At 43.5% G+C, this 23,775-nt stretch overlaps 1 protein-coding gene across 4 annotated transcripts in view; it reads left to right on the top strand.

Moving 5' to 3' along the window:
- TBL1X (transducin beta like 1 X-linked) overlaps window positions 1–23,775 on the top strand; it is a 298,339-nt gene that overhangs the window by 131,420 nt on the left and 143,144 nt on the right. For all 4 annotated transcript variants that reach the window (XM_081327457.1, XM_081327458.1, XM_081327455.1 and 1 more), the window contains exon 2: window positions 14,332–14,439. The gene's annotated coding sequence lies outside the window, so the exon portion shown is untranslated. The remainder of the gene's footprint in view (window positions 1–14,331; window positions 14,440–23,775) is intronic.

Here is a 23,775-nt window from a genome sequence, read left to right as displayed (position 1 = left end):
TAAAACAATTCCATGTTAAGTACCCCCAGAAGCTGGGACCAATACAAGGAGAAATTAACAAGTAATGATGTATATTCCTTTTTGTTTACCACGTTCCCCCTCCTTTCTAGGGGTCCAGCCTGTCAAGCTATGAAATTTACTGTCATTAGGACCACCACAGTGCTTCTAGCTTGCCTACAGTTATGGGAGGAGAGGAGAGAGTTTGGGATCCACAGGTATTCCCTATCAGCATGAGAGTTGAAGCCACTGAGATGTTTTGGTAAACCAAAATTTCTTCTCGTAACAATTGCTGGAAGATTAATTGAACAATGTGGCCTGAACTGTCAGAGAGAGGAGGGAAAGTTTTAGTGTTTTAATTATGTTTCCTGTTCTATTGCCAGAGCTAGCTTTCCTTCTAACTTACCAGTATGCTATGCCTAATAAAGTTTACATTAGAGATTGGAATGTCTGTTATGTTTTGCTTCGTTGAGCTTTTCAGCTGGAACTTGACACTAAAAGCTGAACCAAAAGTTTTGTATACAAGTAGTCATTACACTAAATGATTTATTTGTTTAGCAACCATTGAAAATTACGACAGTACTGAACGGAGGGACTTGTGATCTGTGCCCAAAGTTGCAACTATTGCAGTACCTCCATGGTTGTGATCTGGGCACTTGCAACCTGTACACACTTAAGAAGGGGTTGAAGAAGGGGTTGCCAAGTGCCTTGGTATGCTATGATTGTTATTTGCAAACTTTCCTGCTGTCAGAAACCCCTTCAATGTTTCTTTTCAGGGCTCTGCCACTCTAATGGGAGGGGGGAGGTTTTTCCCTGCTGGGAAGGGGGTTTACGACTGTGCTTCCTCTACTTTGTTATTCCTCAACATTGATGTATCTCTTTCGGTGTGAAACGGGGAATGGAATGTGCCAGGGGCCATCTGCCTTATCTCCAGTCCATTGCGAGGTCCGATGAAGCACCTGGGAACCATCCCTTTTCAGCTCCAGTTCCTATAACAACTTCGCACCTGTGGCTTGGCTGGACACTATTTGGACAGTTGGACTCTGGGGAGGGGTTTTGTCAAATGAAAGTTTTAATGTAGCAATTTACGTGGGAAACCTTTAGATCTTGCTTTGATCTCTTGCTATCACTATCTCTCAATAAAAGTTCCTTTTGAAACAATGCCTGTTTCAAGAGTTCTGCTTTCATGGGAGGAGTAGTTGAGGCATGACCTTACATTAAGCAAGATATGCATAAAGGTCAACCTGGAGAGGCAACTGCCCTATTGTGGGGACTATGCAAGAACAAGTGCTGGGGAGAGTCGGCTGCAAAGACCCACCCAGAAGAAAGCTGCTCTGGATGGATGGACGAAATAATAAATGCAGAAAGCTCCATGAAGCCGAGATGGTTGGTCAGAGCATGGAAGAGAGAAGAGTGGGAAGAGAAAGCACAGCGAGTAAACTTCACCCGAGACAGCCGGAAGAAGGGCTGGAAGCGGGAGATGGAGCTGCTCTCTGATGATGGGAACGAATCCAAAGGATAGCAGGAGTTGACCAACCAGATCCTGAAACAAGTCGTGCAATACATGGTGGAAGCCTCTCAGGACCTAAAAACAAAATCCAGGTGACACAGGAGCAAGAGGAAGGATCAACTGGAAGAAACTGAATCGGGGGAGGGAGGGAGTCGGAAACAACTGAAGCTGTGGCAGGGGCAACTGGATCTACGGAAATGGTGGTGGCCACCCTGGGGGCAGAGCAGCCTGCAGCTCCTGTAGGGGGAAACTTCCACCAGCCCCTTGAGGGAGAGCCCCACCCAAGGAATCAAAACTGGTTCCCTTAGGGGTGAAATTTGATGGAGACCCTGAGGAACTGGGTATCAATGCTGCTAACATCGGATGTTCTTGCTTTGACAATATATGAAGATGCAGCCATTTTCTCTTTAACCTGTGTGTTACTTTTAGAGTTAGAATTAGATGATGCTGGGGGGAGGGGGAAGAATGTGTATGGAGATTACTTAGACATAACAACATTGCAGTAGAGTATTCTTCAAGGTTGTTTGAAATAAGAGATAAGGAATGGTGGATTAGACAACTGGAGGGAAGGTTTGCATTTCAAACTAATTGGAGAATGTGATTTATGACTGTCAATTGGAGGAGGGCATTGTGCTTTAATACTATGTGTTTATGGGAGGGGAATTTAGATTTTGGCTTCGACCATGTACGTACTGATGCCATGTTATTTGAATAAAGATTCTTTAAGGTAAACAATGCCTCAAAGTTCTTTGAAGAGTAACATCTGTTGGAACCATGACATTAAGCCAAAATCTACAAACTTTTTAAACCATCTAGGGGTCCTGAACCCCAGTCACTGTCCCTAAACTTGGGGAATAGGCTGACAAAGATTCAGGGAAGATTTCGTCATGGAAGAAGAGAAATTGCCTGAGGAGAACTTTTGCAAGTCTCCCATCTGGGAGCAAAACCCAAGTAGCCAGGAGAACTGATCTGGTCGTCAGATTGGGATAAGCCCACTGGAGACTCCAGATGCTTTGAAATGGCCTTGCCACCCTCAAGGGCTTCAAAATCAGATGAAGTGGAGCTGCTTTTCAAGGGATTCCTGCATATCGCATTCCCCAGAAAGCTGCCAGGCTGTCTGCCACTGAGGACTCAGGTAAGTGGAAATATCCGTCCGCAGTTCGTAGTTAGTCAGTGGAATATTTGGCAGAAAAAATTGAAGAGCTAGAAGTGAGAAGCGGAGAACAACTTCTGCTGAGAGAAGCCTCCAGCCCCTCCTTCCCAGATCAAACAGGCATCCAGGCGAACAGCAGAGAAGATAACAGCAACCCCCACTCATTCAGCAACCATTGAGGGGCCTACAGCAGCAGAGGGTGCCACAACCCCCCGCAGGCCAACAGCAGAGAAGACAACAGCAGCCCCCACCCAGACAGCAACATTTGGGAGACCTCCGACAACTCGAGAGGCCAGTACTGCCGGTATTGCAACCACAGCGGGGGGTGGCCACAGCCCCCAAACATACAACCTCTGGGAATATGGCAGCAGCCAGGGTGGGGCCAGCAGCAACTGGGGGTGCAACAGCCACAGTGGGGAGCCCAGCAGGCAATGAAACAGCAGCCAAGGTGGACCCAGCAACAACTGGGGGTGCAACAGCCACAGTGGGGGCCCCAGTAACCAATGATTGCTCCACCTTTCAGAGGAACCTTCAATGGGGACCCAGAGAAGCTGATTTTTTTCCTCAACCAAGTGCACTGTCATTTGAACCGCTAGGCCTATCTCTACCCAGGTGCTATGGTCGATGTGATTGCGTCCAGCTTAGAGGGAGAGGCATCTGAATGGCTGAACAATTTATATAATGAGCAAGCCCCTGAATTGGAGGACCCCCACCTCTTCCTCCTAGGACTGAGAGAAAAATTTGAGGAGCCATCCATTGCCCTCAAAGCAGAAGAACAAATCCATAAGATAAAACAAGACAGCAGGCCTGCCCTGGAGTATGTAGGAGAGTTTCGCAAGTTAGCCAGTCGGATAGAGAGGTGGCCTGAGCAGTCCATAGTCCATCTCTTCAGGGAAGGGTTGGACATAACCTCTCAGGCCTGCATCTATTGAGCGGTACCTGATTAGCTGCAAGAATGGTACCAGGTGACGGTAAGACTAGATGTTCAGCTTGCCCACTATAAAAAACCTCCCCCACCTGAAGCTGAGTCAAAGCCAGAGCAACCCAAATGCAACCACCACCCCTGAAAACCTCCAACTGCTGCGACTGCTGAAAGACCCAGACCACCTGGAAGCCTGCCAATCAAGTGCTTCCAATGCAGACAGCAGGGACATCGAGCAGCTAACTGCCCAGTTCCCTACCCCCAACAACAGAACAGGCCGGGACCACCAGCAAGAAAGAAACCTGCACAGAAGCTAACGAGAGAAAAATCCAACTGGATCACACAAGACCTGAGAGAGGCATACTACCGGGTGAGAATAAAGGAGGGAGACAAGTGGAAACTGCCTTCAACTGCCCCATGGGGAGCTATCAGTTCAAGGTCATGCTATAATTGAATGCCAGCCCCCAAAGAGTCGCAAACAGCTCCAGAGCTTCCTAGGTTTTGCCAACTTCTATCATCAATTCATCCCCTCCTTTGCCGAGATTGCCCTACCCCTTACAGAACTACTCAAAACAGGCAAAGGAGGAGGGAAGCCGTGACCGGGCCAACCACTAGCATGGACTATGGACTGTCAAAAAGCTTTTGAGAATTTGAAAAGACTATTTGCTGCTGAAGTACCCCTGCCCTGGGGAGCCCTTTGTAATTCAAGCTGACGTCAGCGACGTGGCAGTCGGAGCTGTATTACTGCAAAAGAAAAAAAGTGGGGTCCTGCAACCCTGCGCCTACACCTCTAAGAAGTTTACTGAAAGCGAGAGGAGATGGGCAGTCTGGGAGAAGGAGGCCTTCACAATTAGGTGGGGGCTATTAAACTGGCGATGCTGTCTAGAAGGGAGCAAAGTGCCTTTTGAAGTTTGGACAGATCACAAAAATCTAGAGGCACTGAATACTCTCTACAAATTGTTCCCAAAGTAATGGCTGGTCAGTTAAATCCGGCTGGCCAGTAAACACTACAGTAACAGTTTGCACACAATCATGATCACCATCCTGTTCCAGTTGGGGAAGAAAGGTTGCTGGATTGAACCTGGTGCTGCACTTGATATGAACTTGTGGGTTGTCAAGGGGACAGTCAGATACTGCTCCAGACGGGAGGCTATACGCCAATGACCCTCCCCCTTGGATGCTAACAAGTCCTGGATGGAATGAGGTGTTTCCACTGTGATAGGAGCCCCAAAGGTTAATTGTTCAGCAGCCTGCAAAAGGGGAACAGCAACTGCTGCAGCCCAAAGACATGCCGGCCATTTTGAGCAATAAGATCAAGTTGTTTGGAGAAACAGGCCACTGGGTGAGACCAAGTACCAAAGGTCTGAGTAAGGACTCCAGCAGCCACCCCTTTGCTTTCAGCCACATATAAGGAGAGTGGTTTCTTGTGGTAGACTGATACAAGGGCTTAGCCATTAGAGCAAAGATGGTGGCTTGCAAATCACATCCTAAAAGGGGCATAGGGCAGTCTGGAAGGTAAAGAAATTGATGAGTAAGGTGAATACCACCCATAAAGCATTCCAAAGGGTTGAATATTGCAGCTGACACAGAATGGCCATTGTTCCCAAAGACCTGGAACATTTGTGAAGAAGGGTTTCCAATGGGCTTATTTAATACTGAATGTGATGCTCCTGTATCAATCAAAAAGGGTATTGTTTTCCTTTGACTTTGAACTTTACCAGGGGTGAAGAGGAAGAATCATCCATAAGGGCAGGGAGACAAAGGCCCCCAGCCTCTCCCCCCCTTATATCTGGAGCATGGTTGTGTAACAGCACCCTATAGGACAGTTAGGAAGGGAACATAAAAGACATTCCTTGCTCCAGTGGCCAAATGTCATGCATATACAACACTGGCCTGTCTTAGGGCAAAAGACTGCAGTGGGTGCTCTCAGAGTGTGTGTGCCTGGAATCTGGGTGACATAGTCCCATTTCTCTCTTGAGGGGGCCCTACCACTCCTCGCCATCCTCTTCCACAAGTCCCACTTCTTCACCCTTCCACTAGGGGCACTAGAGCTTAAGCCAGCAAGACAATATTTGTTTTTCATCTTTTTTAGCCCCCATGGTTATCACTTCTGGTCATGTCTTGTAGGCTTTATAAGCTCCTTTCAACAATTTTTCTATCGTCAGCTGAAGTCCCCTCCATCTTCTGTAATTCACTCTTAACATCTGGGGCACTCAAGGAAGTCACTGGGAGTTTCAGCTGGCAACTGATGAACTGATGGCCTGCTACCACCCTCATTGCTCTTCTCGCTCCCCCAGGGGCATAGGATTGCAGGACCCTGGGCTCAGGTTGGTCTATTTCAATGCCAGGCCTGTGGTGAACAAGGCTCCCCTCATACAGGACCTTATTGAGGAGGAGAACGTGAACCTAGCTTTCATTACGGAGACCTGGTTGGGCCAAGAGGGGGGCGTCCCTCTCGGAATTATGCCTACCAGGTTTCTGGGTGTTTCACCAGCTGCAGGCCCAAGGGTGGGGCGGTGGCGGTTATTATTAGGGAGAGTCTTTGTCCGAGAGAGGCCACTGTCCCTCAGATAGGCGGGTGTGAGTCCTCCTGAAGTGGGGTCCTGGAGTTCAATTGGGCCTATTGATTACATACCTGTCTCCTAGCTACGTGTCATTGGCCCTGCCCAAGCTTCTCGACGTGTTGTCCGGGTTGGCGATTGAGTTCCCCAGGCTTATAGTTCTGGGGGAATTCAATCTACCTTCTGTGGCTGAGGCGTCTGAGTTGGCCCGGGAGTTCATGGCTTCCATGATGGCCATGGACCTGACTCAAATAATTCAGGACCCGACCCATAGTAGAGGGCACACACTTGACCTGGTTTTTATCTCTGGGCATTGGATTAATATTTATATTTATATATTTATATATTTATATTTATTAAACTTATATACTGTCCTTCTCTCATAGGACCCAGGGCGGTTCACAAGGCAATTAAAACAACATTACAATACAAACATTAATAGCAATTAAAATAGATTAAATTTTCCTTGATTAAAATCTAAAACCCGTATATCTCTGATTAAAAACCCAATTACAATAAGTTAAAAAAATTAAAAAATCCTCAGTCCTGGCTGGAAAGCTCAAAGAGCCAGGTCTTCAGGTCCCGGTGGAACGAACAAAAATCAGGGGCAGTCCTAAGCTCTACGGGTAACTGGTTCCAGAGGGCAGGCGCGCCCACAGAGAAGGCCCTCCCCCTGGGTGTTGCCCGCCGGCAGTCCTTTGCCGGCGGCACCCTGAGAAGGCCCTCCCTGTGGGAGCGCACAGGACGAAGGGAACATGATGTGTTCCCTCAGATATCCCGGACCCAAGCCATTTAGGGCTTTATAGGTCATCACCAGCACCTTGAATCTCACCCGGAGGGCAACCGGAAGCCAATGCTTCCGGAGAGGTGTTATATGGGAGTATCGGGAGGCCCCCATCACAACTTGCGCGGCTGCATTCTGCACCAGTTGAAGCCTCCGAGTGGTCCTCAAGGGCAGCCCCATGTAGAGGGCATTGCAGTAGTCTAACCGGGAGGTCACGAGTGCATGAGTGACCGTGTGCAAGGCATCTCGGTCCAGATAGGGCCGCAACTGGCGCATCAGGCGAACCTGGGCAAAAGCCCCCCTGGTCACGGCTCCTATATGATCTTCAAAACTGAGCCGCGAGTCCAGGAGGACACCCAAGTTGCGAGCCCTATCGACGGGGGGTAACACCTCACCCCCCATCATTAAATATGTAATAGAATGGTTCACTCGAGATGCCTGTACGCACAGCCACTCAGTCTTGGCAGGATTGAGTCTGAGCCTGTTTCTCCCCATCCAAACCCGAACCGCCTCCAGGCAATGGGACATAATGATCTGGGTAGGGGGGACTTAACCATCCAAACCCAGTCATGGTCCGATCATTTCCTTCTCTGGCTAGACTTTTAGTTTGCCACCCCCCGCCGCTGGGAGGCGGAACCAACCCGGTCGTTCCGCCCCAGGTGCCTGATGGATTCTGTAAGGTTCCAGATGGAGTTTGGGATAATTCCTGCCTCCCTTGCCCACGACTCGGCTGAGGCCCTAGTAGAAGCCTGGGAGAGGGCAGCTGCCGGAGCCCTGGATCGAGTTGTGCCTTTGCGGCCTCTGACCCAGCGCACATCCTGGGTGGCCCCCTGGTTTACCGAGGGGCTCTGGGAGATGAAGCACTGGAAAAGACGCCTAGAGAGCTGTTGGAGATCTAGCGGGTCCGAATCTGATCAAACACAGCTAAAAACTTATTTGAAGTCTTACCTAGTGGTGATGGAAGTGGCAAAGTATGTTTACTTTTCCGCTCTCATTGTGTCCGCAGATAACCGCCCAGCCACCTTGTTCAGAGTGACCCACTCCCTGTTTAACCAGGGAGCGAGGGATGACCACTTGCAAGGTAGGGCTGAGGAATTTGTACAGTATCTGCAGGATAAAATCACTCAGATCCGGACAGGCTTGGACTCCGACTGGGCGGAATCCGGCGAAGTTGAGGGGGCAGGTCTTGAGGATACCATTTGGGGTGAGTTTGACTCTGTGACTCTGGATGATGTGGACAGGATCATGGGTAAACTGAGTGCTATCACTTGTTTACTCGACCCATGTCCCTCCTGGTTGGTTTCGGCCACCTGGGAGGTGACAGGGGGCTGGCTCCAGGCAGTTGTCAACGCTTCTTTGATAGAGGGTGTCTTCCCCTCCGCCTTGAAAGAGGCGGTGGTAAGGCCCCTCCTCAAGAAGCCTGCTCTGGACCCAGCCTTGTTGAATAACTACCGTCCTGTAGTGAAGGTTGTTGAGAGTGTGGTGGCGCGTCAGTTCCCGCAATTCCTGGAGGAAGCAGACTATCTGGACCAGTACCAGTCCAGTTTCAGGCCCGGCTACAGCACAGAAACGGCATTGGTCGCACTGGTGGATGACCTCTGGCGGGCCCGGAACAGGGGCTGTTCCTCTGTCCTGGTCCTACTTGACCTCTCAGCAGCTTTTGATACCATTGACCATGGTATCCTGCTGCGACGGCTCGGGGGGCTGGGAATGGAAGGCACTGTTTTACAGTGATTCTCCTCCTACCTCTCGGGCCATTCACAGTTTGTATTGGCAGGGGGACAGAGATCCACCCCGAGGCCCCTCACTTGTGGGGTGCCCTACGGGTCGGTTCTCTCCCCCCTCCTGTTTAACATCTATATGAAGCCGCTGGGTGAGATCATCCGCGGCTTTGGGGTGAGGTATCACCAATATGCAGATGATACCCAGTTGTTCATTTTCATCTCCACCCAGAACCAACCCAGTGATGCCCTTGACGTGATGTCCCGGTGCCTGGAGGCAGTGCGGGTCTGGATGGGTAGGAACAGGCTCAGGCTCAACCCCTCCAAGACAGAGTGGCTGTGGATACCGGCATCTCATGTTGTCCAACAAGTTCCATCTCTTTTAATTGGGGGGAGGTATTGCCCCCCTCAGAAAGGGCTCACAACTTGGGTGTCCTCCTTGATTCGCGGCTCAACCTGGAAGATCATTTAACGGCCATGACCAGGGGGCCTTCACACAGGTTCGCCTAGTGCGCCAGCTGCGCCCCTTCTTGGACTGAGATGCCCTATGCACGGTTACTCATGCCCTCGTCACCTCTCACCTGGATTACTGCAATGCTCTTTACATGGGGCTGCCCTTGGAGAGCACCCAGAGGCTGGTGCAAAATGCAGTACTCCCATGTTACACCACTCCTGCGCGAGCTGCATTGGCTTCCGGTTGCTCTCCGAGTGCGTTTCAAGGTGCTGGTAATAACCTTTAAAGCCCTACATGGCTTAGGCCCAGGGTATTTGCGAGACCACCTACTGCCATTGTCAACCTCCCATCGCCTGGTTCGCTCCCACAGAATCAGCCTCCTCAGGGTGCCGTCTGCCAGGCAATGCCGGCTGGCGGCCCCCAGGGCGAGAGCCTTCTCTGTGGGCGCGCTGACCCTCTGGAACAAACTACCTCCGGAGCTGTGGACGGCCCCTGACCTTCAGTCTTTCCGCCGTGACCTGAAGACTTGGTTGTTTCAACAAGCAGGTGTGGACTGACTACGTATTTTAATTAGGTTTTACTGGGTTTTAAATTGTCATGTTATCATTGTATTTACTAGTTTAATTCTTTTTAAAGTTTTCATTCTATGTTTTTTTCTTTTTTAATTTTTATTGTTGTGAGCCGCCCTGAGTCCTTAGGGAGAAGGGCAGCATATAAATTTAAGTAAATAAATAAATAAATAAACATCATAAATTTTGCCCAAATTTTTCTGATTAGGGAGGGCAATGTGCAATGCAGTGAAAAATATTTTCTAAATTGGAAATGTGAGAGGAATATTCTAGGGTTAGGATCAAGGAAGGGGATGAATGGAAAACCGCCTTCAACTGCCCCCTCAGATGTTTTCAATTTAGACTGCTCCCTTTTAGCTTGCAAGGGGCCCCAGCCGTATTGATGCAGCTGATCGAGGTGCTCCATGAGCACCTATATAAGGGAGTTTTGTTGTACCTGAACAATATATAAATTTACACTAAAATGAAGGCGGAACACATGAAGTTTGTCAGAGCAGTCCTAAATAAACTCCAAGCGTCTAAGTGCTATACAAAATTGTCAAAGTGTGAATTTCATAAAGAAAAAAATGACTACCTAGGCTACAGGATTTCGAACAACAGGGTGGAGATGGACCCGGAGAAAGTATGTGCCATCTTAGATTGGGCGGTCCCCCGCACCAGAAAGCAGCTACAAAGCTTTCTGGGCTTTGCAAATATCTACTGACAGTTCACCCCCTCTTTCGCCCAGATCACTTTATCTATCACAAACTTGTTAAAATCAAAAGAGGTGGATAAACTGAGACCGAGCCAGCCCTTGAAGTGGACTATGGAATGCCAAACGGCATTTGAAAAATTAAAAAGACTTTTCTCAGCAGACCTGATTCTGAAGCACCTGGACCCAGAAAAGGCATTCATAATCCAGGCTGATGCCAGTGATGTAGCAGTAGCAGTGGTGTTACTCCAAGAGAACAAACAGGGAAAACTGCAGCCCTGTGCTTATACCTCCAAAAAGCTATCAGAGACAGAACAACATTGGGCAGTTTGGGAGGAGGAAGCTTATGCAGTATGCTGGGACCTCTTCACCTGGAGACACTTTCTGGAAGGGAGTAAGATTTCTTTTCAAGTATGGACTGATCACAAACATTTCAAAGGTCTAAAGACACCTGGGAAGTTGTACCCCAAAGAAGCGTGGTGGGCCCAACATTTCCACTGGTTCAATTTTAATCTCCACTACTTACTGGGGGAAAAGAATTTCTTAGCTGACGATCTAGCTAGAATGCTGCAATATAACAGCACCAAAGCGGAGGTAGTGAAACCTCTATTACCAACCTAACAATTGGCAGCGCCAGTTGTTACAAAATCACAGAAGAGAACCACTATCTAACTGTATGGAGCTCCCTGAACAGCGTTCAAACAAACTTTAGAGACAGATAAGTTGTTCTTAGAGCACAAGAATCTCTGCTCAGTGTTGGATGGACTGGCATGGGTAGGATGGAAACTGTATGTTCCAGCCATACAAAGGCTAAAAACTATTTTTTTATTTATTTTATTTTAATCCCATTTATATCCCGCCCTTCTCCGAAGACTCAGGGCGGCTTACAATTTAAGCACAAACCAATGTGCTTAGCAATAACCTTCATTATATGTATATGCCTGCTTATTAGGGCTTTCACCCCCCCCCCCAAGCGGCATTATTACAAAGTCAACTTATTGCCCCCAACAATCTGAGTCCTCATTTTACCTACCTTGGAAGGATGGAAGGCTGAGTCAGGCTTCCCATGACTCAAAACTGGTGGGACGTTTGGGGTTTGTGAAAACCCTTCACCTAGTAACAAGGCAGTTCTGGTGGCCACCATTGAAAAAGGACATTGAAAGTTATGTAGCCAACTGCCCCATCTGCGCCACAGCGAAACAGAGGCAAGGAAAAATTCCTGACCCCTTACAGCCGATGGTGAGCCCTTCAGCACCCCAGAGAGAGATCTCTATGGACTTTATTGTGGAATTACCAGGCAGTGCAGGAAAAAACAATTATTTGGGTTGAGACTGATTTATTCTCAAAACAGGTCCCCTTCATCCCATGCCAGTATTTCCCAACCATCAGAACCTTAGCTAAAATGTTCCTCCAATATATCTATTGATTACATGGAGCCCCCAAACACAGAATTGTAGATAGAGGTGTCCAATTTACATCCAAGTTCTGGAAGGCCTTTTTCGACCTTTTGAGCTCAGAACAAGGCTTAAGTCAGTGATGGTGAACCTTTTAGTGACTGAGTGCTCCAAAACTGCCCCCGCCCGCCCCTGCTCCACCCCCCCATCCTGCCCACTCCACCCCCGCACACCCATCTTTTTCTTTTAAGGGGGGCAGCATGTCAGAAACCCCTTCAATGTTTCTTTTCAGGGCTCTGCCATTCTAGTGAGAGGGGAGAGGTTTTTCCCTGCTGGGAGGGGGACTTGCGGCTGTGCTTCCTTTGTTCTTCCTCAACTTTGATGTATCTCTTTTGGTGTGAAACGGGGAATGGAATGTGCCAGGGGCCATCTGCCTTATCTCCAGTTTGTTGCAAGATCCGATGAAGCACCTGGGAACCATCCCTTATCAGCTCCAGTTCCCATAACAACTTCGCACCTGTGGATTGGCTGGACACGATCTAGACAGTTGGACTCTGGGGTGGGGTTTTGTGAAATCAAAGTTTTAATGTAGCAATTTACATGGGAAACCTTTAGATCTTGCTTTGCTCTTTTGCTGTCACTATCTCTCAATAAAAGTTCCTTTTGAAACAATGTCTGTTTCAAGAGTTCTGTTTTTTTAGGAAAAGTAGTCGAGGCAGGAATTTACACCTGCTGGCTTCCCCAGAAAGTCAATGGAGAAGACGGCAGAGAAGGTGGTAAGCCACTGCCTCCTAGCTGATTCCTGGGGATTGCCTGAAAAAGGTCTGTCCAGAGTGGTTGGAAACCTATCAAAGAGAGAAGCAACCTGGAATTAAAGAGAAAGTTCCTAACAGTGAGGACAATTAACCAGTGCAACAGCTTGCCGTCACACATAGATGCTTCATCAGTGGAGGTTTTTAAGAAGAGACTGAAATGGTACAGGGTCTCCTGCTTGAGCAGGGTAGTTGGACTAGAAGAGCTCAAAAGTCCCTTCCATCTCTGTTCTGATTGATTGACTCTATTCCATGCATGGTCCGAATCAGTCTGGAAGGCAGCTTTTTTAGGTTTGTTTTCTAACCCTGTCCTCCTCATTTCCATATTCCTCTTCCATTTGAAATTGCAGAATTTGGGGATTAAACTTTTACCTAGAAAGTGTCTTCTGTATTCTTATGATGCAGTCTTTCTCAAATGAATCCCAATAATATGAAATAAAAAAAGCAACAGCGCTGAGTGCAGTGAAAGATCTTTCTGTCCATCCCACTGCTGCTTTAATTTTTGGTAACAGCTGATATGGAGGAGTTCTCCCTTTGCATTTTGGTGTCTCAGTTCAGGTGTGACATAATATAAGCACCTTTCACCATTTTATACTGCATGAAAGAACACACGATTTGTCTTCTTATTAGAGTGCTTGTATAGTGAAAATATTTGCAAGTGGCAATATCTTGTTTATCTTAGCAAGCTTGGTCCTGGTTTGTATTTGGTTGAAAAGCCAAGGGCTAGACTCAGAGGTTGAACAAATTATCCCAGGAGGCAGTGCCAAATTACTTCCATACTGTTTCAAGAAATCTATATGGAGTGCATGGAGTCACAGTGTTATTGAGGGGATATAATTATCTTATACTGATAATCTCCACTTCCAAGCAGCTTCTTAGAAACCCAGGAATATATTCTCTATTTAGCACCAAATCAAATCTTAATTCATATAGCCACATATCATCCAGTTGACTTTGCATACTGGTAGTCCTAGTTTAACAACCACAGTTGGGACCCAAAGCTTTGGCTGAATGATGTGGGTGTTAAGGAAAATATAACATGACTTTCATAGGTTTACTTCTTCACTTCCATGTGACTGTTAAGTGATACATCATGTAACTGCAAGATGCAATTTTACTGCCAGCTACTCCGTTGATATTGCTCATGGGGAGCCAACTGTGAAGTGTGCAAATTGTGATCACTTGACCATGGGATGCTGTGGCTACCATAAACTTAAGCCAGTTGTGAAGCAACTCGAACCTTGAACACATGACCATAGGTATGCTATGACAGTTGTAAGCACAAGGACCAGTTGCAGTTTCTTTTCAGCACAGTCATAACTTCAAACACTTGCTAAACAAGACAGTGTTAAGCAAGGGTAACCTATACTACATTAAACTATGCCTTGTTTCAACTATGTTTTTGAAAAGACCTGGTAACCTGTTACACTGAGCCATAAGCTAAGGCTCAAAACCAAGGATGTTATATACACTTAGTGTGATGTGTAAACTAAATGACTGATTGGTAACAGATCTACTGGATTTCATTAAGGGCTTTTGCTGCTATATTGGCAGTTCTGGATGCTGAATTTGGGACTAAGCTTCAGTGCTTATCCATTTGGATTTTTTTAATGACCATTTAACTGTCTAAATTTATGTTTTCATTTGATTACATAGTAAACTTTTTGCTGGTAGTGGCAAATAAACTGGAGAAGATGGCCATAGGGTATGTTTGTTTTCATTCTAAGTTTCACCAGACAAAATATTTCATTGTATCATTCCAGAATTCTCCACTTTTGAATGTAAAGATCTCCATGGTAACTCAAACTCCCAGCCTCTTTGTAGCAGCCTGCAAGAAGCAGTTTTCAACAGCTCAAAGGTCTCACGGCCAGGTAAGCAGAAGAATTTGGAAAATTATTCCTTCTTTTTGGAAAGTGACGTTTTCACATCTATGTTATCAAAACCACAGAATCTGATTTACCTTATAACACAGTTTTTTTTAAAAAAAACTGAGCCACAATTAGATATTGTGGAAGAAAGTGATAGAAGCTAGATTTTTTAATAATAATAATCTGTCCAATGGTAAGTGAATATTAATAGAATGCTGGTGAGTGGATTTATGTAGTCTTTTTGATTAGTACATTCTTTACAGTACATTCTTTCAAATGATCCAATTTTTAAGGATCCATATTTTTTTCTGAACTGTCTGATGTCTGGGGCATATTATTAGTTGTTTCTTCCCACACTTATTTCCTGTGTGCAAAATTGTTCCATTAATTGCCAGCATTATTCAGAAAAATAATCCAAGTCCTTTACAAAGAACCAATATGCTTCTTTTAATAACTTATACAGACCAGCAGTGCAAAATCAATCTGACCATTAGAACTTTTGTATGTGATAGCCTATTGAACAGGAGACTTGGGGAAGGACTCCTCATCTCACATAATGTCACAGAATGCATATTGTCCCTTATGTAGAAATATGTAATTGTAGCCTTATCATATATTTTTTCTGATACTTCCTGGTACTTCATGTTGTGAAGGACATTCTTTTCCTCATGTGAGCAGGGGGGTTATACATGATTCTGTTCTGACTCATATTTTTAAAAATGACTCCTTCTAGATTATTGATCGCAATGCAGTCCTATAATACATGTAAAATCACTATAATCTGGTTTTATAGAAATTCTGTGGCATTTCCTGTCATTCACTATGAAAACCACATGTTTTTATTTTACTGCATAGGTTATATAATTTTGTAGGGTTTTTTTTCATTATATAAAAAAAAGTCTGTTACTGAAGATTATAAAATGAATTCATTTCTTCTAAAAATGTACATGTGCAATTGATCCTTTTATATTTCAAGTTATCCATTTTTTATGTGTATTTGTTTAAATTTTATGTGTTATTTTGATAATGAAGTACACAGTATTTTACAAGTATTTTTATGTATATTGTCAAAGAAAAGAAAAAGCATGTAAAAAGTGCTTTAGCAAAACTATAAAGAAATACAAGTAAAAAGAAACTATGTCATGGTTCCGAAAAATGCAGTATTTCAAAGAACTTCAAGGCATTGTTTACCTTAAAGAATCTTATATTATACTCTGATAGCTTCGGCACGTACATATTAGAAGCCAAGATCTTAATTCTCCTGCCCTGAACACATCTTATCAAACACCCTCCCTTAATTTAACCATCATAAATCACATTCTACAATTAGTTTAAAATGCAAACTTTCCCTCCTGTTTAAAAACCCGCCAAATTCTTATCTTCTCTTATTACAAACAGTCTTAAGATACATTCTCCCTACTCCCCCCACCATCCACTAATTCTAGCTCTAAAAATAATATATGAGTTAAAGAAAGGCTACATCTCCCTATGTTGTCAAGCAAGAACATCCGATGTTAGCAGCATTGACATAATATGCGTCATAACAAGCAGTTACAATTTTATATATACTTGTTTAATGCAAATATTATTTAGTAAAGGTGAAGGTTCCCCCGCACATGCGTGCTAGTCGTTTCCGACTCTAGGGGCTGGTGCTCATCTCCGTTTCAAAGCCAAAGAGCCAGCGCTTGCCCGAGGATGTCTCCATGGTCATGTGGCCGGCATGACTAGACGCCAAAGGCGCATGGAACGCTGTTACCTTCCCACCATAGTGGTCCTTACTTTTCTACTTGCATTTTTACGTGCTTTCAAACTGCTAGGTTGGCAGAAGCTGGGACAAGTAACAGGCGCTGTTATTTAAGTATGTGTATATTTCTAATACATTTATACAACTATCTTTTAAACCTACTATGTTCTCTATAAATGAAACTGATATTTCATTATACTTTTGTCTGAATCCATTTATATTTCATTTCTAACTATCTCTTCTGTGCAAAACCCAAATCTCTCTCTCACACACACACCCGGATTTTGCCATTCCCAAGGAGGAGAGGGAACAAACATGGGGTTGTATTGCTTTCACTTCCTTCCTTAAATGTAACCTTTTGTTTATTCCACCTGTCTGCTATCCATCACAATATAACCAATTGCTTTCTCACTAGGCATTTCCTCTTATCTTACAGGCAGCTAGGAAAGGGGTGGAAGGGGAGGAATGAAACCCTCCAGAATCTGGTTTGTTTCTCCAGATGGAATGTAAGGGGGTGGAAATGATCCTGCTACGAATGGATTGATGTCTCTCTTCTTCCCACGAGGGGCTTACCACCTGGAACTTGGCTGATCTGGAACTGACCGAATGAACTGTGCGGTGGGGCTTGCTTGGGGACATTTAAAAATATCGATCTGTGAAGGGATTTCTCAGATCCTGTCTATTGTGCCTGCTATCTCCTATTTCTTAGTAAAATTTCCTACTTGGAAAACCTTGTCTCCAAGAGTCCTTTTCTTAAGATGTGGGCTGAAGTGGGTTCTGACAACTTTTCTGTACAAAGTACATCTAGAGATGTGTTTTACAAATATGAGACAAAAATACACATATCTTCTAAATATAACATACAAATTCTTCAAAATCTAAATGTCAGACCTGCCCCTAAACAATCATTTAGGAAAGCAAACTCTCGACTCCAATTGATTGAAGTTAAAAGAACTTTTACTAAAGTTGTTGGTTGCAGGAAGGTGAGGCAGAAACTGAAGTTTCCACTCACTGATACAAAGAGCCAAGCCCACCATTCCCCATCCCTCCCCCCAATGTCCAGTCTGTTGCCACCCAATCCAGGATTTCCACAATATTGTGGGAAACTCTGGGTTGTTTAGGCTGCTGGAATCTCACACCCAGGATAAGTGGCCTTGAAGATGCCCAACATAACTGGTACCAACAGCTCTGGTCTTCTTCACCTGTCAGCTCCCCTTCCCCATTTCCCATCAATAATAATAATAATAATAATAATAATAATAATAATAATAATAATAATAATAATAATAATAATAATAATAATAATAATAATAATATATTTATTTATTTATTTAATTAAATTTATATACCGCCTTATTCCCGTAGGACTCAGGGTGGTCTACAGGGAAAATTAAAAGCATAACATACAAAAATTAAAATCAGTTAAAACAATTAATTAATTCAAGTCCCCGAAATTTAAAACTAAAACCCAATTAAAATTAAAACCCCTCAGTCTGGGCCAGACAGCTCGAAGAGCCAAGTTTTCAGTTCCCGACGAAATGAACGAAGGTCGGGGACAGTCCTAGGTTCCGTGGGAAGTTGGTTCCATAGGGCTGGCGCGCCCACAGAGAACGCTCTTCCCCTGGGAATAACCCGCCAGCATTCCTTAACCAGCGGTATCCTGAGAAGGCCCTCCCTGTGGGAGCGCACAGGACGATGGGAAGTTGATGCCGGCAGCAGGTGTTCCCTTAGATAATCCGGACCCAATAATAAAATAATAAAATAATAATAATAATAATAATAATAATAATAATAATAATAATAATAATAATAATAATAATAATAATAACGACAATGATGATGATGATGATGATGTGTGGATTACCCAAAATGTCTCCCCTCTCCCTTCTAGTTTGATGGCAAAACACTACCAAGGCACCAGGTCAATAATGGAGATCCTGACATTAACTAAATATTGTGTATAAACAGGAGCAATTATAACATTAAAAAATAGCAGCAGTGTACTAACCCAGATAACATCGTAAAACACAAACATGAAATTAAAAGCAAGAGTATTGAAATAATTAAAATGTTATAACGCATTAGAATCGTAAAATATCAATACTAAAACTGTCCTGATATTTTGTTTTACTGCCTGATAACATTTTAATTATTTCAATACTTGCTTTTAATTTCACGTGTGTTTTATGTTTTACAATGATCAGTTTTGTTGAAATGCTATTAGTAGCTTTGCTCAGTTATCCAGAAAATCAAAGATTTATTACTAAAGACATTCCTCTTATTGACATTTACCTCAGCGATAAAATTTATTACAGCATCATCTAATATCACATAGTCCTACTGTAAATAAAAACAAAATCAAGGATACAGCAGTTAGCTTCTCTGTCCCTTCAATTGGTAGAAATTAACACTTAAATAGCAACAGTTTTAATATATAAAAATAAAATATTTTTAGTGGTAACTATATGTTTTAACTTTCAATAGTTAATTTGTTTTTTAAGTATTGACAATTTTATAATTTGTATCTTTTGTTTTTTCATTATTTAAAGTGTTTATTCACTAGCATACTTGTATCCCAGTAGTTATAAAAAACAAATATTTATTTGCCTGTGTAATTACTATATGAATACATCTTCTGTTATTTAAAAATATCTGTGTTTCCCCGAAAGTAAGAACCAGTCTTATATTATTTTTGCCTCCAAAAGAGGCAAAATATAAGACATTTTGGGGGATGTTTTATATTTTTTGTGACACCTGCCTCATCTTGCTGCGGCGGCACCAACAGCCCATTCAGCAGGAGCCCCCGGGGCTACTGGCCCACTTCTGCGGCTGCTCACGGAAGGAGGCCTCACGGCACATCGCACCACTACCACCACAATGAGGTGAGGCAGGTGGGGGAGGGGGTGAAGCTGTCCCACGTTCCCTGCGCCTGCTTCCTTCAGGGCGCACCATCGCCCAGCTCCTCTCTCTTCCTGAAAGCATTTCTTCACTAACCTGCTTTCCAGTTCTGGCACATTTCTCTCCTGCTGCAGGGAAACGGAGTTTGTGGGACTAAAAAAAGTTCAGTTAGACCTTTCTGAAAATTTTTTGCAGTGGGAGAGAGAGAGAGTCACAGTGCAAGCCATGGGAGAATTAGCAGAGGAGAAGGAGGAGGAGGCTGCCACCAGGCAGGTGAACTATGGGGTGAAGTGCAAAGAAAACCTCTCTAGTGGCACATAGTATCAGCGGAGCCTTTTGCCATCTCTCCCTCCTGGTTCCGAAACGGTGGCAGGGGACCGGGTCTACCCCACCCATCCTCCGTAGAATGACAGTCTGGCTCAGGAGGGGAGTAAAAGGGAAAGTTGCCGAACAAGGAATGGCCTGGCTGGGGGCCCCCTGAAAGAAGCAGGTGTGGGGCATGTGGGGTAGCTCCACCCCCTCCCACCCCTGCCTTCCTGCCCCATTACGGCGAGGTGGGACAGAGTGGCTGGGGTTCTAACTAGGGTAGGGCTTATATTAGGCCCACCTCCAAAAATCAGGATAGGTCTTATTTTTCTGGTAGGGCTTATTTTTGGGAAAAACGCGGTAATATTAATACATGCAGATACCTAACTATGCTCAAATGTTTTATTATTTGATAACTGAGATCAATACCAATAATTAATTGGGCATAATAGTCAAATTCAAATTGGAGATATCTACAGGTTATTGAGCATTTACTCTGGAGCAGATTTGTTTCCTTTGGAATCAGTATCTTCAGTCTTTTCTGCTATATTGAATGTTGACTGTCATGTGATTTCTATGTGTTAAATATTTTCGTAATTTACTTTCAAGCATAGTTTTCAGAGTGAGATTTTGAAGTAGAAGCAGCTGTTGATAAACCTTTTCTCCCTTGCCTTGTGTGAAATATAAATTGGCTAAATTTATAATGAATTTACAGTGTTACAGTGGCACTGACAAGCTTTGCCTGAAAGAAACTTCACTATCGAACTGATTAATGCTCACAAACGTTTCTTAGAATTTACAATAAATTCACTGAAAATATTCCAGGCTCTCAGAGTTCTTTTTACAAAGTTTTTCTCTTTATAACCATAATTAATAGAAGAGGTGAGGAGAGGAGTAAGGTATTTCATTACTAAATGGCCTCATTTCCATCAGAACAGTTAAACCAGTATTTTTGAAGCCTAGTGAAATCATACAACAACTTAAAAATGTACTGTCTGTCTGACCTGCATAATTGCTCCTCAGGGAGTGTAATTATGAACTCTTAAATTGAAGCAGAAATATGGGATGATACTTAGCAGGTTGTAAATGATGACAGAATCCTTGTTTGCCAGATTAGCAGGGTGCAATCATTCTGTATATATTTGGAATTGAGTGATTATTCAGTTAGACCAGGCATGTCAAACTGCTGGCCCGTGGGCCGGATGCATCACACTGAAACCATGCCCACCCCATTGCCGGCAATGGTGAAAAAGTCACGTTATGTCGCGTGACGTCACGTGATGTCACGAGTTTGACATGCCCGAGTTAGACTTTACTGCTCATAAAATAAAACTGGATATTTCATAAAAGTGAAAAGATACACATGAAATCTTGATATACATCTTTAAAAGTGTACCAAGTTTGGTGAGGTTTGGCTGAAATGTTGCATAATCCATGATAGCAAGCAGGAAAAATTACATTTATAAAAGAAAGATAAGAGCAAATATTTTTATTTATATCCTGCCTTTATTATTTTTACAAATAAGTAAATACGGACACCTGTGATTGAATCCCCTTATTTTAATAGTCTATTCAATCCAGAGATTCTTTCCACTTGAAATTCCATTGATTCCTTTACAACAAAGAAGTTGCTGAAACTTTGCCATCATGGAAAGTGATAGGGCTCGTATCCCACATCTTAAAGGGAAATATTTATGAACAATTCTTTATGCATATTATTACTTTCCCTTTTTTATTTTAAAAATTATATTTTGCAAGAAAAAATATAAATAGGTTCTATGGAATATTTTGCTATTATGATTTTATTTTGGTAATAAACATGTTATTCATGTTTATGGTTCTGTGGTTAATGAAGTTTGATAAAACCTTTGAGAATTCTACCCCTTTTCAGCTTTTTCAACTTTTCCAATATCCATAATGTGTTTCAAAAGTTCTGTATTTTCCTTTCACTTTGAATGATCAGACATTTATTTTTCTTTTTTTTTAATTTAAGTTTTTTTATTTTTATTTTTTCCAACTCTCCCCCATACATATCAACAAATATACCGTAAAACATAAATACATACATGTAAATTTTGGTGTTGCTCATCCATTTCCCCTTGCACTGTATCTACACTCCTCTCTCTCCCATCTTCTCTACCTTCTTTCTCCCTTTCTTCTCTTTCTTTCCTACTTCCCTCTTCTTTCTCTCCTCTCCTCTCCTCTTTTCTTCACCACTCCCCTCCCATTCTCCCCACTTCTCCTCCTCTTTTCCTCCAACCTTCCTACTTCCTTCCCCCTCCTCTACTCTCTTCCCTCTCTCCTCTCCTTTCTTCCCTCTCATCCCTCTTCAGATACAATTCAGGGATAATGTCCGAGCAACTCCTCTCCCTAGATTTTCAATATCTATATTAGGTATAATAACATTAATTTTCTATTACGTTAATACTTCTATAAATCTGACCTTCTGGGTATATACTTCTTTAAATATTTATACTATCTCCAGTTATCCAATACTGTGTCGCCTGGGTCTCCCTCCTTATCTCCTCCTTTTTCTTCCATCTAAATTAGTGTTAGATATCTTTTAGGCATATTCTCTTTTTCACCCAATCATAAAATTTTCCCCAGATTTCATAATACTCTGACTCGGTCTTATCTTTAATTATCATAGTTAATCTATTCATTTCTACACATTCCAATATTTTCCCAATCACCTCTTCCTCGGGGGGGGCTTTCGGTGCTTTCCAATTTTGTGCAAACACAATCCTAGCTGCAGTGGTTATATGAATAATCAAATATGTGTTCTCTTTACTATATTTCTCTGGCAAAATACGCAACAGGAATATTTCTGGTCTTAGTTCTATACGTTGTTGTATCATCTTTTCTATCCATGTTCTAATTATATTCCAATAAGTTTTAGCTTCTACACACATCCACCACATATGATAGAAAGAGCCTGGTATTTGATGACATTTCCAACATTTCATAGATCTGCCCTTAAACATTTTAGCAAGTCTTTCTGGAGACATATGCCATCTATAAAACATTTTGTACATATTTTCTTTATACGCTGTCGCCATTGTCAGTTTATAGTTTCTTTCCCATAATTGCTGCCATATATCTAATTCAATCGTATATCCAAAATTTCTTGCCCATTTTATCATTTACTCTTTCACTTGCTCCTTCTCTAATTCCCTATGTAGTAAGTAGCTATACATTTTTATCCATTTTTCTTCAGTTCCCGTGAGTATTTCATCTAACTCTGATGTCCCCAAATTAAAACCATCTATTTTAACATCGTTTTCATATCTAGATTGTATTTGCGTTCTCATGTACCAATCCATCTTTATACCTTGTTCCTCTAATTGTTGTTTGGTTTTCAGCTCCCCTGTGTCTGTTAGTTATATCTTATAACAGGGCTTTTCAACTTTTTCACCCACTGTACCACTTTTAGGATAAGGCACTCTCCGAGTACCACCAGTCGCCCAGCAAGGTATCAAAAACGTGACCAAAAAAAAGGGGGGGAAAATGATAAAGTACAGGTAGTCCTCAACTTACAATTTGCTTAATGACTGTTCAAAGTTACAGCGGCACTGAAAAAAGTGACTTATGACCATTTTTCACACTTATGACTGTTGCAGCATCCCCAGGGTCATGTGATTTACATTCAGATGCAAATGATTCATACTTATGACGGTCACAGTGTCCCAGAGTCATGTGATCACCTTTTGCAACTTTTTGACAAGCGAAGTCAATGGCCGGGGGGGGGGGGCAGCTCATCAGTCAGGTTGCAGGGTGCCTGTGTGTGGAGAATCCGTGGGTCTCTGGTGGAGGGGGGTGGGACTGGGGTGGGTGCCTTCCCTCCCTCCCTCCCCTCCTCCCTCCCTCCCCTCCTCCCTCCCTTCCTTCCCTGGGAGCTTGAGGTTGCTTCTTAAGTGAGGCCAGTAAATACTGGCTATAACACAGCTCTCAATAACTTTCTGACTGAAATCATTGGTGATGACTTGTACTATCATAAAGCTTCCTGTCAAGTTCTGTGTTTCAATATTTCTGTCAGAATCCATTTATATCAAATTCATAAATGTATGTTTAAAACATTATCTCCCCCCCCATATGGATTCTGCCATCTCCCGAGGAAGGAGGAGCATATGTGGATTCAGCCTGCCTTAGGTTATTTCAAAGACCAAGGAAACCTTTTGAACTGGGGGGATCAAAAGGGAGGGTTAGAGAAGAAGGTATCTGGCTTGTGTTTTCTTTTAATTCTGGAGAGGAAGAAGGCAATAACCATAAAGATTCAAAGTTCCTTTTTTTCCACGAAAGGGATGACACGAAGTAGAAGGATGGGGGCTGACCAAATGGGGTTGAGGGAAGGGGGGTTGAACCGGGTACCCTTTATAAAATTTCAATTTGTA

Source organism: Vipera berus (assembly GCF_964194415.1).
Source record: "Vipera berus genome assembly, chromosome: 4".
NCBI classification, from domain to species: Eukaryota; Metazoa; Chordata; class Lepidosauria; order Squamata; family Viperidae; genus Vipera; species Vipera berus.
This window is presented reverse-complemented; position numbering and strand designations above follow the sequence as displayed.